Raw genomic sequence first — 16,228 nt, forward strand, 5'->3', positions numbered from 1 at the left:
ATCAGAACTTCCCAGCCAAGCTCTAACAGTTTTTTCCTGGTCATCAAAGAAGCATGCGATCTTGAATTATACTGATGGAAGATTATGCATTTTCTGTTGACTAATTCCAGATGCTTTTCTTTGAGTGCTGCTTCCAGTTGGTCTAACTGGGAGCAGTACTTGTTGGAATTAATCATTTGGTTTTCCAGAAGGAGCTCATAATAGAGGACTCCCTTCCAGTCCCACCATACATAAAGCATCACCTTCTTTGGATGAAGACCGGCTTCTGGTGTGGTTGGTGGTGGTTCATTTTACTTGCCCCATGATCTCTTCCATCCCACATTGTCGTACAGTATCCAGTTTTCATCGCCTGTCACAATTTGTTTTAAAAACAGACCGTTTTCATTACGTTTAAGTAGAGAGTCGCATGCAGAAGTATGGTCAAGAAGGTTTTCTTCACTTAATTTATATGGAACCCAAACATCAAAGCAATTAACATAACTAAGCTGGTGCAAATGATTTTCAGCGCTTGATTTGGATATTTTGAGTATGTCAGCTATCTCCCACGTGGTATGACGTTGATTGTTCTCAATTCATGTCTCCATTCTCGATTTGATCACTATCAACTTCAACTGATCTACCCAACCACGGAGCATCATCCAGCGAGAAATCTCCAGCACGAACCTTCGCAAACCACTTTTGACATGTTGGATCAGTCACAGCACTGCACAAATCTTTTTTTGTGTTTCAGTTGCATTTTTATCTTTCTTGAAATAATAAAGCATAATATGCCAAAATGTTGCTTTTTCTCCTCCATCTTCAATATTAAAATGGCTACACAAAAATTCACAAATTTTGATGTCTTTTTTTAAATGCATGCTGATATGACAGCTGTCACATACAATCAAACAAAATTGTTTAGAATGAAGGTAAAGGCAACTAAGTGCTACTAGAGCCATCTTACAGAAAAAAACGATCGAACCTTTTGGCCAACCCAATAATTAGTAGTAGGACATTGAAACATTTTAAAATGGGTGTAACATGATCACCTTCTCTTCCTGGTCCAGTTCTATTATGAACTTCTTAGGCCATTGTTCTAGATATTCTAGGTATACATTTTCTTTTTTTCTTCTTTTTTATTTTCTTGTTTACTTACTATTTTATTTTTTTATTGAAGCATAGTTGATTTACAATATTATACAAGTTTTAGGTGTATAACATAGTGATTCAAAATTTTTATAGATTATACTCCATAGATAGTTATTATAAAATGCTGGCTATATTCCCGGTGCTATACAATACATACTTGTAGCTTGTCTATTTTGTACATAGCAGTTTGTACCTCTTAATCCTCTACCCCATCTTGTCCCTCCTCCTTTCCCTCTCCACACTGGTAAACACTAGTTTGTTCTCTGTATCTGTGAGTCTGTTTCTGTTTTGTTATATTCACTAGTTTGTTGTATTTTTTATATTCCACATATAAGCAATAACATTCAGTATTTGTCTCTCTCTGTCTGACTTATATTATTAAGCATAATACCCTCCAGGTCCAGCCGGCTATATTGTTGCAAATGGCAAACTTCCATTCTTCTTTATGGCTGAGTAGTATTCCATAGTCTATATACACCACATCTTTATCCATTCACCTGTTGATGGACATTTAGGTTGCTTCCAGACTTGGCTGTTGTAAAGAATCCTGTTATGAACATTGGAGTGCATGTATCTTTTCAAATTAATGTTTTCATTTTCTTTGGATATATACCCAGGAGTGGAACGCTGGGTCATATGGTAGTTCTATTTTTATTTTTTTTGAGGCATCTCTGTACTGTTTTCCACAGTGGCTGCACCAATTTACATTCCCACCAACGGTGTACAAGGGTTCCCTTTTCTCCACATCCATGCCAACATTTGTTACCTGTGGTCTTTTTGATGATAGCCATTGTGACAAGTGTGAAATGATATCTCATTGTGGTTTCAATTTGCATTTCTCTGATGATTAGCAATGTTGAGCATCTTTTCTTCTGCCTCTTGGCCATCATATGTCTTCATTGGGAAAATGTCTATTCAGTTCTTATGCCCATCTTTTAATCAGAGTGTTTGGGGTTTTTTTAATATTGAGTTGTATGAGCTGTTTATATATTTTGGATATTGATCCCTTATTGGTCATATCATTTGCAAATATTTTTTCTCATTCAGTAGGTTCTTTTTTCATTTTGCCAATGGTTTCCTTTGCTGTGCAAAAACTTTTGAGTTTAATTAGGTCCCATTTATTTATTTTTGCTTTTGTTTCCTTTGCCTTAGGAGACAGCTCCAAAAAATTATTGCTACAATTTATTCAAAGACTATTCTGGGTTTTCTTCTAGAAGTTTTATAGTTTCTGGTCTAACATTTAAGTCTTTAATCCATTTTTAGTTTATTTTTGTATATAGTATGAGAAAGTGTTCTACTTTCATTCTTTTGCATATGGCTGTCCAGGTTTCCCAGCACCACTTATTGAAGAGACTGTCTTTTCTCCACTGTATATTCTTTGTTTTGTTTTTGTTTTTGTTTTTGTTTTTTTGCGGTATGTGGGCCTCTCACTGTTGTGGCCTCTCCCGTTGCGGAGCACAGGCTCCGGACGCACAGGCTCAGCGGCCATGGCTCATGGGCCCAGCCACCCCGCGGCATGTGGGATCTTCCCGGACCGGGGCACGAACCCATGTCCCCTGCATCGGCAGGCGGACTCTCAACCACTGCGCCACCAGGGAAGCCCTCCACTGTATATTCTTGCTTTCTTTGTCATAGATTAATTGACTACCACAGGGGCATGGGTTTATTTCTGGGCTTTCTATTATATTCCATTAATCTATATTTCTGTTTTTGTGCCAGTACCATACTGTTTTGATTACTGTAGCTTTGTAGTATAGGCTGAAGTCAGGGAGTCTGATTCCCCCAGCTCTGTTTTTCTTTCTCAAGATTGCTTTGGCTATTCAAGGTCTTTTGTGTTTCCATACAAATTAAAAAAATTTTTGTTCTAGTTCTGTGAAAAATGCCATTGGTATTTTTTAAGGATTACATTGAGTCTGTAGATTGCCTTGTGTTGTGTGGTTGTTTTAATTCTTCCAATCCATGAACACAGTGTATCTTTCCATCTGTTTGTGTGGTCTTCAATTTCTTTAATCAGTGTCTTATAGTTTTCTAAGTACAGACCTTTTACCTCCTTATGTGGGTTTATTCCTGGGTATTTTATTCCTTTTGTTGTGATTATAAATGGGGTTGTTTCCTTAATTTCTTTTTCTGATCTTTTGTTGTTAGTGTATAGAAATGCAACAGATTTCTGTATATTAATTTTGTATCCTGCACCTTTACTGAATTTAGTGATGAGCTCTAGTAGTTTTCTGGTGGCGTCTTTAGGATTTTCTAATGTATAGTATTATGTCGTCTGCAACAGTGACAGTTTTACTTCTTCCCTTCCAATTTGGATTCCTTTTATTATTTTTCTTGTCTGATTGCTGTGGCTACAACTTCCAATACTATGGTGAAGAAAAGTGGTGAGAGTGCGCATCTTTGTCTTGTCCCTGATCTTAGAAGAAATGCTTTCAGCTTTTCACCATTGAATATAATGTTAGCTGTGGGCTTATCATATATAGCCTTGTTATGTGGGGGTATGTAACCTCTATACCCACTTTATTGAGAGTTTTTATTATACATAAATGTTGAATTTTATCAAAAGCTTTTTCTGCATCTGTTGAGATGATCACATAGTTTTTATTCTTCAATTTGTTAATGTGGTGTATCACACTGATTGATTTGCAGATATCAAGCCAGCCTTGCATTCCTGGGATAAATGTCACTGATCATGGTATGCGATCCTTTTAATGTATTGTTGGATTTGGTTTGCTAATATTTTGTCCAGGATTTTTGCATCTACATTCATCAGTGATATTGGCCTGTAATTTTTGTATGTGTGTGATATCTTTGTCTGTATTGGTATCAGAGTGGTGCTGACCTCATAGAATGAGTTTAGAAGCATCTTTCCTCTGCAATTTTTTGGAATAGTTTGAGGAGGATAGGTGTTAATTCTTCTCTAAATGTTTGGTAGAATTCACCTGTGAAGCCATCTGGACCTGGACTTTCATTTGTTGGAAGTTATTTGGTTACTAATTCAGTTTCATTACTGGCAATTGGTCTGTTCATGTTTTCTAATTCTTCCTGGTTCAGTCTTGGGAGATTGTACATTTCTAGGAATTTGTCCATTTCTTACAGGTTGTCCATTTTATTGGTACATAGTAGTTTTTGTAATCTCTTATGATCCTTTGTATTTCTGTGGTATCGGTCATAACTTTGCCTTTTTCATTTCTGATTTTATTGATTTGGGTCCTCTCTCTTTTTTCCTGATGAGTTGGCTAAAGTTTTACCCAATTTGCTTATCTTTTCAGAGAACCAGCTCTTAGTTTTATTGATCTTTCCTATTGTTTTTTCAGTCTCTGTATCTTTTATTCTGCTCTGATGTTTATGATTTCTTTCCTTCAACTAACTTAGGTTTTTGTTTGTTCTTTTTCTACTTCCTTCAGGTGTAAGGTTAGGTTGTTTATCTTAGATTTTTCTTGTTTCCTGGGGTAAACTTGTATTGCTATAAACTTCCCTCTTAGAATTGCTTTTACTGAGTCCCATAGATTTTGGATCATTGTGTTTTCGTTTTCATTTGTCTCCGGGTATTTTTATTTCTTTCATTTTTTCAGTGATCCATTGGTTGTTTAATAGCATATTGTTTAGCCTCCATGTGTTTGTGTTTTGGGCAGTTTTATTTTTTCTTGTATTTGATTTCTAGTCTCATAGCATTATGGTCAGAAGTTTGATATTATTTCAATTTTCTTAAGTTTACCGAGGCTTGTTTTGTGGCCTAGCATGTCCTCTGTCCTGGAGAATGTCCCATGTGCACTTGAAAAGAATTTGTATTCTCCTACTTTTGGATGGAATGTTCTATATATATCCATTAACTCCATTTGATCTATTGTATCATTTAAGTCCAATGTTTTCTTATTGATTTTCTATCTGGATGATATTTCCATTAATGTGAGTGGTTTGTTAATGTCCCCTACTATTACTGTGTTACTGTAAGTTTCTTCCTTTATGTTTGTTAATATTTGCTGTATGTATTTTGGTGCTCCTATGTTGGGTGCATATATATTTACAATTGCTATATCTTCCTGTATTGATCCCTTGATCATTATGTAACATCCTTCTTTTTCTCTTGTACAATCTTCGTTTCAACATCTATTTTGTCTGGTATAAGTATTGCTACCCCAGCTTTTCTTTTGATTTCCATTTGCATGGAGTACCTTTTTTTCATCCCCTCATGTTCAGTCTGTGTGTGTCTTTAGATCTGAAACAATTCTCTTGTAGGCAGCATATATATGTCTTGTTTTTGTATTCATTAAGCCACTCTGTGTCTTTTGATTGTAGCATTTGGTCCATTTACACTTAAAGTCATTATGGATAGGTATGTATCTATTGCCATTTTGTTACTTGCTGGGGGTTATTTTTGTAGTTCTTTTTTGTCCCATTCTTCTTTTGTTCTCTTCCCTTGTGGTGTGATGGCTATCTTTATTGTTATGTTTGGATTCCTTTCCTTTTTCTGTGTGCGTATCTATTATAGATTTTTGGTTTGTGGTTACCATGAAGTTTATATATATAGCAATTTACATGTATATGTATGTATATATACGTGATTATTTTAAGTTACTGATCTCTTAAGTTCAAAAACATTTTAACAACCCTGCATTTTTACTCTCCTTCCCTCAGAATTACTATTTTTAATATCATATTTTATGTCTGTTTGTTTTGTGAATTCCTTAACTGCTTATCATGGATATAAATGATTTTGCTACTTTCGTCTTTTAACCTCCTTACTTGCTTTGTCTGTGGTTGACTTTTACTGTATATTTGCCTTCTTCATAATTTTCATGTTTCTAATTGTGGCCTTTTCTTTTTCACTTAGAGAATTCCCTTTAACATTCATTGTGAAGCTGGTTTGGTGGTGCTGAACCCTTTATGTTTTCCTTGTCTGTGAAACTTTTGATCTCTTCATCAAATTTGAATGACAGTCCTGCCAGGTAGAGTATTCTTTGTTGTAGGTTTTCCCCTTCCATCACTTCAAATATATTGTGCCACTCCCTCTGGCCTGCAGAGTTCCTGCTGAAAAGTCAGCTGATAGCCTTAGGGGAGTTCCCGTGTATGTTATTCATTGCTTTTCCCTTGCTGCTTTTAATATTCTCTCTTTATCTTTAATTTTGCCATTTTAATTACTAGTGTGTCTTGGTGTGGTCCTCTTTGGGTTGATCCTGTTTGGGACTCTCCATGCTTTCTGGGCCTGGCTGTCTGTGTCCTTTCCCAGGTTAGGGAAGTTTTCAGCTGTTATGTCTTCAAATATGTTCTTTGCCACTTTCTCTCTCCTCTTCTCCTCTGGGACCCCTATAATGAAAATGTTAATACATTTGATGTTATCCCAGAGGTCTCTTAAATTGTCCTCATTTTTTCAATTCTTTTTTCTTTTTTTTCTTCAGCTTTAGTGACTTCCACTAGTCTGTCTTCCAGCTCACTGATCTGTTCCTCTGTATCACCTAGTCTACTGTCGATTCCTTCTAGTGTATTTTTCATTTCAGTTATCATGTTCTTCATCTCTGTTTGGTTCTTCTTTATATTTTCTAAGTCATTGTCAAAAAATTCTAACTTCTCACTCTGTTCATCCATTCTTCTCCCTAGTTCTTTGATTATCTTTACGATCATTACCTTGAACCCTTTCTGGGGTGCATTGCCTATCTCCATGTCAGTGAGTTCTCCTTCTGGGGTTTTATCTTGTTCCTTCATTTGGAACATGTTTCTCTATCACCTCATTTTGCCTAACTTGCTGTTTTTTATTTCTATGTATCTGGTAGGTTGGTTACATTTTCTGATATTGGAGAAGTAGCCTTTTGTAGAAGACTTCCTATGTATCCCAGCAGTGCACCCTCCTCTGGTCACCAGAGCTGTGTGCTATAGGGGTGTCCCCTATGTGGGCTGTGTAGGTCCTTCTGTTTCAGCAGGCTGACTACTCTCAGCAATCTGGTAGGTGTGACTCGCCCCCAGTTTTGTTGGTTACCAGGCGCTGCCTTGTACAGAGCTGCCAGCTACTGGTTTGTGGGACTGGGTCACAAGACAGCTAGCTGCAGAATCCCAGGGTGCCCAGGGCTATTGCTGGCTCACTGGTGGGTGAAGTCGGAGTCCAGGACATCCTGGGGCTGGTACCCACCTACCAGTGGGTGAAGCCAAGTCTTGGAGCTAGTGCTGGCCCATTGGCAGGGTTTGGCTGCAGGGCCCAGTGGTCCCAGAGCTGATGTCAGACCACTGGTCATTGGGGCATTTCCTGACACAGCTGGCTATGGAGTCCAGGGTGTCCCAAAGCTTGTGTTGGCTTGCTGTTGGGCAGTGTAGGGTCCCAGCCAGTCCCAGGGCAGGTGGTGGCCTGCTGGTGGGTGGTCTGGATCCTGCCACAGTGGGCTATGGAGCTGCAGTTGTCCCAGGCCTAGCATTCTCATCCAAGGTGCCTGCTATTGTGTGAGACTGCTCCCAAGGCTAAAACAGGCACACTGGTAGGTGGGATCAGGGCCTAGGGGATTCTGAGGCTGGTGCCTGCCCACTACTAGGTGGAACTGGGTCCCAGTATCTCTGACTGCAGAGTCTTGGGGGTCTCAGGTCTAGTGCCTATGCAGTGGTGTGTGGGGACAGGTCCTGTGCCCTCAGTTGGGCAGGGCCATGTCCAGGGGTGGCTGTGGGCTCAGGGGATCTTAAGGCAGCCTGTATGCTGGTGAGTGGAGCTGTGTCCTGGCTCAATTAGTTGCTTGACCTGAGGCATCACAGTACCAGTGCCTACAAGCTTGATGGGCAGAGGTGGGGCTGGGTATTGAGACTAATAAGCTAGAGGGAGGATTCCAAAGTGGCATTTGCCAGCACCAGTGTCCACATAGCAGAACAAGCTCTCAAAAATAGCTGTCGCCAATGTCTGTTTCCCCAGGGTGATCTCCAGTTGTCTCCTGCCTCTCCAGGAGACTCTCCAAGATCAGCAGGTAGGTCTGACCCAGGCTCCTTTCAAATTACTGCTTCTTCCCTGGGTCCCAGAGCATGTGAGATTTTGTGTGTGCCCTTTAAGAGTTTAGTCTCTATTTCCCACAATCCTCTGGGACTCCTGAAAGCAAGCCCCGCTGACCAACAGAGCCAAATGTTTTGGGGGCTCGTCTTCCTGGTACAGGACCCCCAGGCTAGGGAGCTTGATGTGGGGCTCAGACCCCTTGCTTCTTAGGGAGCACCTCTGCAATTTTAATTATTCTCCCATTTGTATGTCACCCACCTGGGGGTTTGGGTCTTGACTATACTGTGACTTCACCCCTCCTACCCATCTTGTTGTGCTTCCTTCTTTATGTCTTTAGTTATATTCTCTTTTCTGGTAGGTTCTGGTCTTTTTCATTGATAGTTGTTCTGTAAATAATTCTAAAATTTTTGTGCCTATGAGAGGAGGTGAGTCCTGGATCCTTCTACTATGCCATCTTGGGAATGCCCCCTGCCCAGGTATACATTTTTAATGTAACTTTTTTTTTTTTTTTGACCTAGCCTCATGGCATGCGGGATCTTAGTTCCCTGACCAGGGATCAAACCCGCGCCCCCTAGAGTGGAAGCGTGGAGTCTTAACCACTGGACTGTGAGGGAAGTCCCTAATGTGACTTTTTAATCTTAGAACAAATAAACATGCACTGAAGAAAATTTAGAAAATATAGATTTTTTTAAGCAAAGGAAATTAACGCATAATCCTATTACCCAACATTACTCTTCTTCTATTCTTTAATTCTATACATGTATATAGCTTATGTGTATGTGAATGTGTATTAAAAAACAAAGAAATTATACTTATTTTTGCCTTCCATTTTCCTTCCCTCCATTTTTATACTCAGTATACCATAAACATCTGTCCATATCATTACATAGTACTCCGCTATGTCATTTTAATGCCTACATATTATTCTCTAGTAAAAAGTATAATTTGACTGATTTATACAATCCCTTGTTGTCAGACATTAGATTATTCCTAATCTTTCTCAATTGTGAGTAATTGATGAAGACCTTTATAACTAAATCTTGGCATATACCCACAATTATTTGAGAGTGTTTTTAATTTTTTTATTTTATTAACTTTACGACCATTTGTTGAGTGTCTGCCATTTGCAAAGCTATATTGATACCAGGGGTAAAATTATAAATAAAACAACTGCTGTCCTCAACTTCTTGCTGGTGGGCATGTGAAACAAGTTGTTCATGGCTTTATCCTTAGCATTTAGAACATTGTCAGCACATGGTAGCTACTCAATAAATGCCAGGAAGTAACAAAAGGAAAGAGGGGGACACTGAATATGGTCTGAATATGAAACTAGTCAAACCTGGTGATTTCAAACTGGCACAGATTAGTTTGTGTTTACAGGGGTAAACTATAATACTTCTAAGCTACATCCTATTTCTACTTTGAATATGGAACAGTAGATATCCTAGTTTTCTTTTCCCCACGGCTGGTTCAATAACCTGTTAGCTTCCTTTTGTTCTCCTAGGCAGCGTGAGCTACTGTTTCCCTACTGTGGAGGCAGTCTAAGACAAATAAGGATGTTTGCATATGTACATAAGTACAGAGTATTATATGTGCCATGACAATTGTGGCCAGACTTGGTTAAGATATTGGTCATTTAGCACATATGTGCTTCTCTGTTTTTACATTTTTTCTCTTTTCCCTCAGTGTCCTGATGTGGCCTAAACAGGGTGGGAAAAGGATTTGTTCATATTGAGCCAGTGTTGTTTTCTTTCCCAACATGTAAGCTCCATGAAATCCAGGACAAGGTATGTCTTGGTAACCCTATGTCTATAGCACTTAGTAGGAGTACCTCTTCTAGATTAGACAACTCTGCTATCTTTTCCTATACCATCCTCCTTTTCCTTGGAACCTAGAAACTTCTAACTGTGCAACTGTCCAGAAAAATCTTACAGGGTCCCTTCAAAGTGAGTACAAAAACCTTAGCCATAGGAGCAGACCAGAAAATATGGCACTGACAACAAAATTATATTGGTAACTGAGGTACATCAGAAAAAAATGCATGATATAAAGCCTTGCACCTAGGATGATTCATTTTATATTTCTGAAGAATGTGGGGCAGGACGGGGGAACAGAATTCCAAATGAATTTAGGAAGCTTCTAACTTTAAAAGTTGGGGAGCTGCTCCCACTGGCTTAGATGATCTTACACATTAACATCTTTTTTTTTCCCAAAAAAATAATTTTTATTGTCACTCTCATTCACTTCACACACATTTAATTCTCCCAAGCCATCTTTCACAAAAGGTAAAATGTTTTTCCAGAGTAACATATATGCATTCTGGCACCCGAAAATTTAAGTACAAAATGACTCATTATATTGTGAGGAGCAGGATGGTGATGATTTTAAAGAATCTGTCCAGTTCATGAATATAAACCAATTAACATATCAAGTTCAATGCTTAAAACTACATCTCTGAGAGGTGTTGTCATGTGCAGTAGCAAAAGGAACAGAGTGAGGGACTCAGTTCTCAGTGGGTGCATCTCTTCATGCTCCAAAAAGTACTAGATGGTCACAGCAGGTATTAAAAGAAAAAAAAAACTACTATAATAAAACATGTCATACATTTCTATCAGGCCAGAAGAAGTAGAGTAACAGAGTAAAAACTGGGTAGATTTGGGGGATTTAATCATTCAATAGATATTAACATCCAAACATTACACATTAACTTCTTAAATATACTAAGCAGTAATTATGATTCAGATACACAAAATCTACTTGGGGAAATTTTTTAAAATAAAGTTCAGCATTGATTAAATTTATATCATTCCTAAAACTGGGTTTTAACTATTGAGCTATTTATATTTCTACATAAGTTTTGAAACAGCTTGGTAAGGTAGCTAACAAACTGCTGACTTGGACTTTCTAGCCTTTCAAGGCCTGAAAGGCTGGGAAATTCCCTTAATTAAGAAAAGAATTCCCCCTTCTGGAAAATTGCCATCACAGAAGCCTGCCCCACTCAAATCATTCTGGGCTTGCTTGGTTCTGTCATAAATTGATGTTTTGGATTTAAATTGCCTGCTCCTGCTGCCAATTTGTGAAGCTGCCTCTTCGCAGCGAAGCATGAAACAGAAGGGGAACAGGCGCAGAGATAGCAAATTGGATTCTTATAAAACTGACACATTTAGCAGGAATTATCAAGATAGACTTAACAAAGCCCAGTGCCTTACATCCTCCAATTTGTGAACCAAACATATCCTAGCTTCCTAGTGCTTAATTTATAAAACTAGAAATTTCATATTATCAGAATTTAGATCTGAATTTAAATGGTTCTTATCCTCTTTATAAACTGCCAGCTTCCCTTATGGAATAAAGTTTTAATTTTTAAGTCAACATAATAGATTTATTTTCTGATCATTTATCAACAGAGGTCTCTCATTTTCTATTGGTTAACCAAAAACATTTTTTTTAACCGTAACAAACATGTGTTTATTGACAAGAGATTCTTCCTATTCTTAATGACAGACTTTTTAGTGGCTACTACGTTTGCCTTTTTTAATCCTTAAGAGCTGCTATTACAGTTGATGTTACTGTTTCTTCCAAGAATTACCTCTAGGTATTACTGTAATTTTCAAAATGTTTTTCTCACATGACCTGACTCCCATAAAGAGTAATATGTCCAGAAAGCCTTTCCTAATTATCCCAAACCAGTTCTGATCATTCTATTCCACTCAACATTTATAACATTTCTTTTTATATGTATTTTCACTTTAATTAATGTATTTTAAGTTCAATCAGTGTTAATTTATTTGCTCATTTTATTCAGTTTTCTAAATTTTGTCACATGTTTTCTGCACTGGTTTGTACATTTAAAGGCAGTGACCATACTTTGTTCTGTTTTATATGACTCCATAGTACCTGAAAACCCAGTGGGACTGAAGGAGGACTAAATGATGACTATATGTAGTGTATAGTTTGATCCTATACGTGAAGTAGACACCCAGAAAATATTTATAGTTCAGGAATTTATCCTTGACCTCTGAAGAAATTAGTATATGATTAGTTTATCCTTAACTATTTTTTTTTGTTATCTTGGTATGATCAACTGCCATTATTGTTTTAATCTCCAAATCCTAGAATTTTTTTCTCACTCTCCTGCTGTCATCTTCACTCATCCTAAAATGATACAGCTCACAGTTGGTGTAACAGATGAAACAGGAAACTAATTAGCAGCTGTTGTCCATCTGTGTGTTTATATTAAATATGTTAAAATAAAACTGCATTTGCATTCTGAATGCTCTAAGTCCATAAAATCTAATCTTGGGTAAAGGATCTGTCTTTGTTTTGACTTCTATAGTAGACTATGTGATAAAGCAAAAAGAAATTTATCCCAGAATCAGGATTACAGTAACTTAAGGCAGATACAATTTTTTCCCACTTTTATTGAGATATAATTGACATCCAGCACTATATAAGTTTAAGGTGTACAGTATAATCATTTGACTTATAGTAGTTCTATATTTAGTTTTCTAAGGACCCTCCATACTGTTCTCCATAGGATTGTACCAATTTACATTCCCATGAACAGTGTAGGAGGGTTCCCTTTTCTCCACACCCTCTCCAGCATTTATTGTTTATAGATTTTTTGATAATGGCTTTCTGACCAGTGTGAGGTGATACCTCATTATAGTTTTGATTTGCATTTCTTTAATATTTAGTGATGTTGAGCATCTTTTCATGTGCCTCTTGGCCATCTGTATGTCTTCTTTGGAGAAATGTCTGTTTAGGTCTTCTGCACTGGGCATATATCCAGAGAAAATCATAATTTGAAAAGATACATGCACCACAATGTTCACTGCAGCACTATTTACAATAGATAAGACATGGAAGCAACCTAAATGTCCATCAACAGAGGAGTGCATAAAGAAGATGTGGTACATATATACAATGGAATATTACTCAGCCATAAAAAAGAACAAAATAATGCCATTTGCAGCAACATGGATGGACCTAGAGATTGTCATACTGAGTGAAATAAGTCAGACAGAGAAAGAAAAATATCATATATGATATCGCTTATATATGGAATCTAAAAAGAATGGTACATATGAACTTATTTACAAAACAAATAGAGTCACAGATACAGCAAACTTATGGTTACAAGGTGGGAAACATGGGGGAGGAATAAATTGGGAGATTGGGATTGACATATACATACTACTATATATAAAGTAGATAACTAATACGGACCTACTGTATAGCACAGGGAACTCTACTCAATACTCTCTAATGACCTATATGGGAAAAGAATCTAAAAAAGAGTGGATATATGTATATGTATAACTGATTCACTTTACTGTACACCTGAAACTAACACAACATTGCAAATCAACTATACTCCAATAAAATTTTTTTTAATTATCTGACCACATCATGAAATGATTACCACAATAAATTTAGTGAACATCCATCATCTCGTATAGATATAAAAGAAAAGAAAAAACCACTTTTTCCTTGTGATGAGAACTCAGGATTTACTCTCTTAACAACTTTCATGTATAACACACAGCAGTGTTAGTTATATTAATCATGTTGTACATTACATCCCTAGTACTTATTTATCGTGTAACTGGAAGTTGGTACCTTTCTACCACCTTCATCCAATTCCCCCTCCCCTTACCACCTCCCTCTGGTAATCACAAGTCCAATCTCTTTTTCTATGGGTTTGTTTGTTTGTTAAGTGTAATTGACCTACAACACTATGTTAGTTCCTGGTATACAACATAGTGACTCAATATATTTCTATACATTACAAGATGATCACCATAATAAGATTAGTTACCATACAAAGATATATTATTATTGACTGTATTCCCACACTGTACATTTTATCCCTTTGGCTCATTTATTTTATAAGTTTGTACCTCTTTTTTTTTTTTTTTTTTTTTTTGCGGTATGCGGGCCTCTCACTGTTGTGGCCTCTCGCGTTGTGGAGCACAGGCTCTGGACGCGCAGGCACAGCGGCCATGGCACACGGGCCTAGCTGCTCCGCGGCATGTGGGATCTTCCCGGACTGGGGCACGAACTCATGTCCCCTGCATCGGCAGGTGGACTGTCAACCACTGCGCCACCAGGGAAGCCCCAAGTTTGTACCTCTTAATTGCCCTCACCTGTTACAGTCATCCCCCCTCTAGCAACCACCTGTTTGTTCTCTGTATCTATGACTGTTTCTGTTTTGTTTTTTTGGTTTGTTTGTTTGTTTGTTTATAGTTTAAAATATTTAGATAATGCTATTACATATATTAATAAATATCAACCAAGCAGAGAAATAGGTATAAAAAAATATAACCAGTTATTGACTTTTTTTTTTAGGGCTTGCTTTAGTAAATCAAGTATTGATCTCTCCCATTTGGGACTTTGCTCTATTCCACTCTCCACTCCTCAGTGAAATGGATTCATTGGTCTTGGCTTCTTCTTAGCAAATCGTAATCCACATAACAAAATATAAGCTGTTCATCTCAGCCAATTTGGTGTTTTCTTTATGAGAGGAGGCTCACAGAAGTCTTCCATGGAGACCCAAAGAAACCATCTCATAAAAGTACGATTTGAAATCATCCACCTGAAACACGTCTTCTCTCCACATTATTTTAATAAGCATTATAAACCTCTCCCCACCTTTTCTCCGAGATTTTCTTCTGACCCAGAATTAGGTGCTTTTCATGGACTCTAAGAAACTTTTCAGTCACACCCTAGGTGTTGTTTTGTTTCTTTTTCTCCCTTTTTTTTTTTTTCTGGCTTTTTGCTTTTGCTTTGTTTTGGGTCAATAAAAGTCATTAAAAGGCAGGAATGTGTTTGGAGGCATGGCAAAGCCAGCAGTTAGCTACTCTCTCATTATTGTTCATTAGCAAAAGCAGCGCAGCCTCACCACACCCAGAGGGAAACTTAAGAGTCATCGCAGCCATAAGAAATGCAGTGGCTCACTCAAATGTAGTGTTAACCACTAACTACAAACATTTACATGTGTTTAACAAGTTTGATCTGGAAATTAAAAAAATTATCTAAGTCATGAGATATTGAAAATCTTGCAAGAGACGAGATTATTTTTACTAGGAAGTAAGAAACAACTGAAAAGCCCTATCTAGCAAAACCTTAAGATATTACCCATCAGAGGCAAGATATTTGGTTCTCTCCAGTCAAAGCAGACGCCTCAATATCCATGAGAAACAGCCATCAGTGGAGGGAAGGCATACCTCCCCACGGTCCTTTAGGTGGGAAACAAAAGCCCAAAATCTCTTAAATTCTACGATTAGCATTAGTACTGTCTAGATGTGAGAATTTGTCAGATTTACCATTGAGGGTGTGGAAGGACCGCAGCCAACACTTCTACAATCACGAATGTTATGGTTTTCGAGGGAACTTCGTGCCAGTGTCTCTACATGTTCCCGTGAAGAAACAGTTTAGTGCATTTACCAAGGAAGCCTAAGTTAGGAAAATGTTTATGACTCATTTTTTGAAATGCTAAATTAAACTTAAATAGCTAAGTTTACTAAAGTTATAGGGACTATGTTTTAAGTCACAATTTTACTACCCTACTGAAAAATGATGCTAATTATTCTTAAATCCTATTTCCATTTTTTATCAGCTGCATGTAGTGCAGCCTCATTGGGTTCTAATATGTAGGATCTATACTACTTAGCCAGCTACAGACATATAAAAAATCACAAACCTTCTCAGTTTTCCCAAATAAATGAAATTAACTTTTAAAATCTAACTTTTAATAAGAGTTGAGGTGGGAAAAGGAGAAGAATGGAAACCTCTTTCTCTTCATTTTGGCAAATTTTTCTAAATGTAAGAATTATTTCCTCCTGACGAGTCAGTTGAGTGGCTTAAGTAATGTGCTTTCTAGGCCATCAGGTAACATATGGCAAATAGTTTTTGTTTTGGGGACTTTGCTCTATTCCACTCTCCACTTCTCAGTGAAATGGATGTATTGGTCTTGGCTTATTCTTAGCAAATAGTGATCCACATAACAAAGTATAAGCATCCTACCTAGTAAATTCTCAGAGACAACAATGAGAACTTCCTCTTTAAAACAAGTGTAAAATAGGTCCTGACCTTTTAAATGATTAAAGTTATATTCCAATGAATGTAAACTTAACAGAG

At 37.4% G+C, this 16,228-nt stretch overlaps 1 protein-coding gene across 3 annotated transcripts in view; it reads left to right on the top strand.

Annotated features, from left to right (window-relative positions):
* The window catches only part of GPHN (gephyrin), a 631,539-nt gene that overhangs the window by 570,678 nt on the left and 44,633 nt on the right, over positions 1-16,228 (top strand). The gene's annotated exons all lie outside the window — the stretch shown is intronic.

The sequence above is a fragment of the Mesoplodon mirus genome (genome assembly GCF_964341445.2).
Source record: "Mesoplodon mirus genome assembly, chromosome: 4".
NCBI classification, from domain to species: Eukaryota; Metazoa; Chordata; class Mammalia; order Artiodactyla; family Ziphiidae; genus Mesoplodon; species Mesoplodon mirus.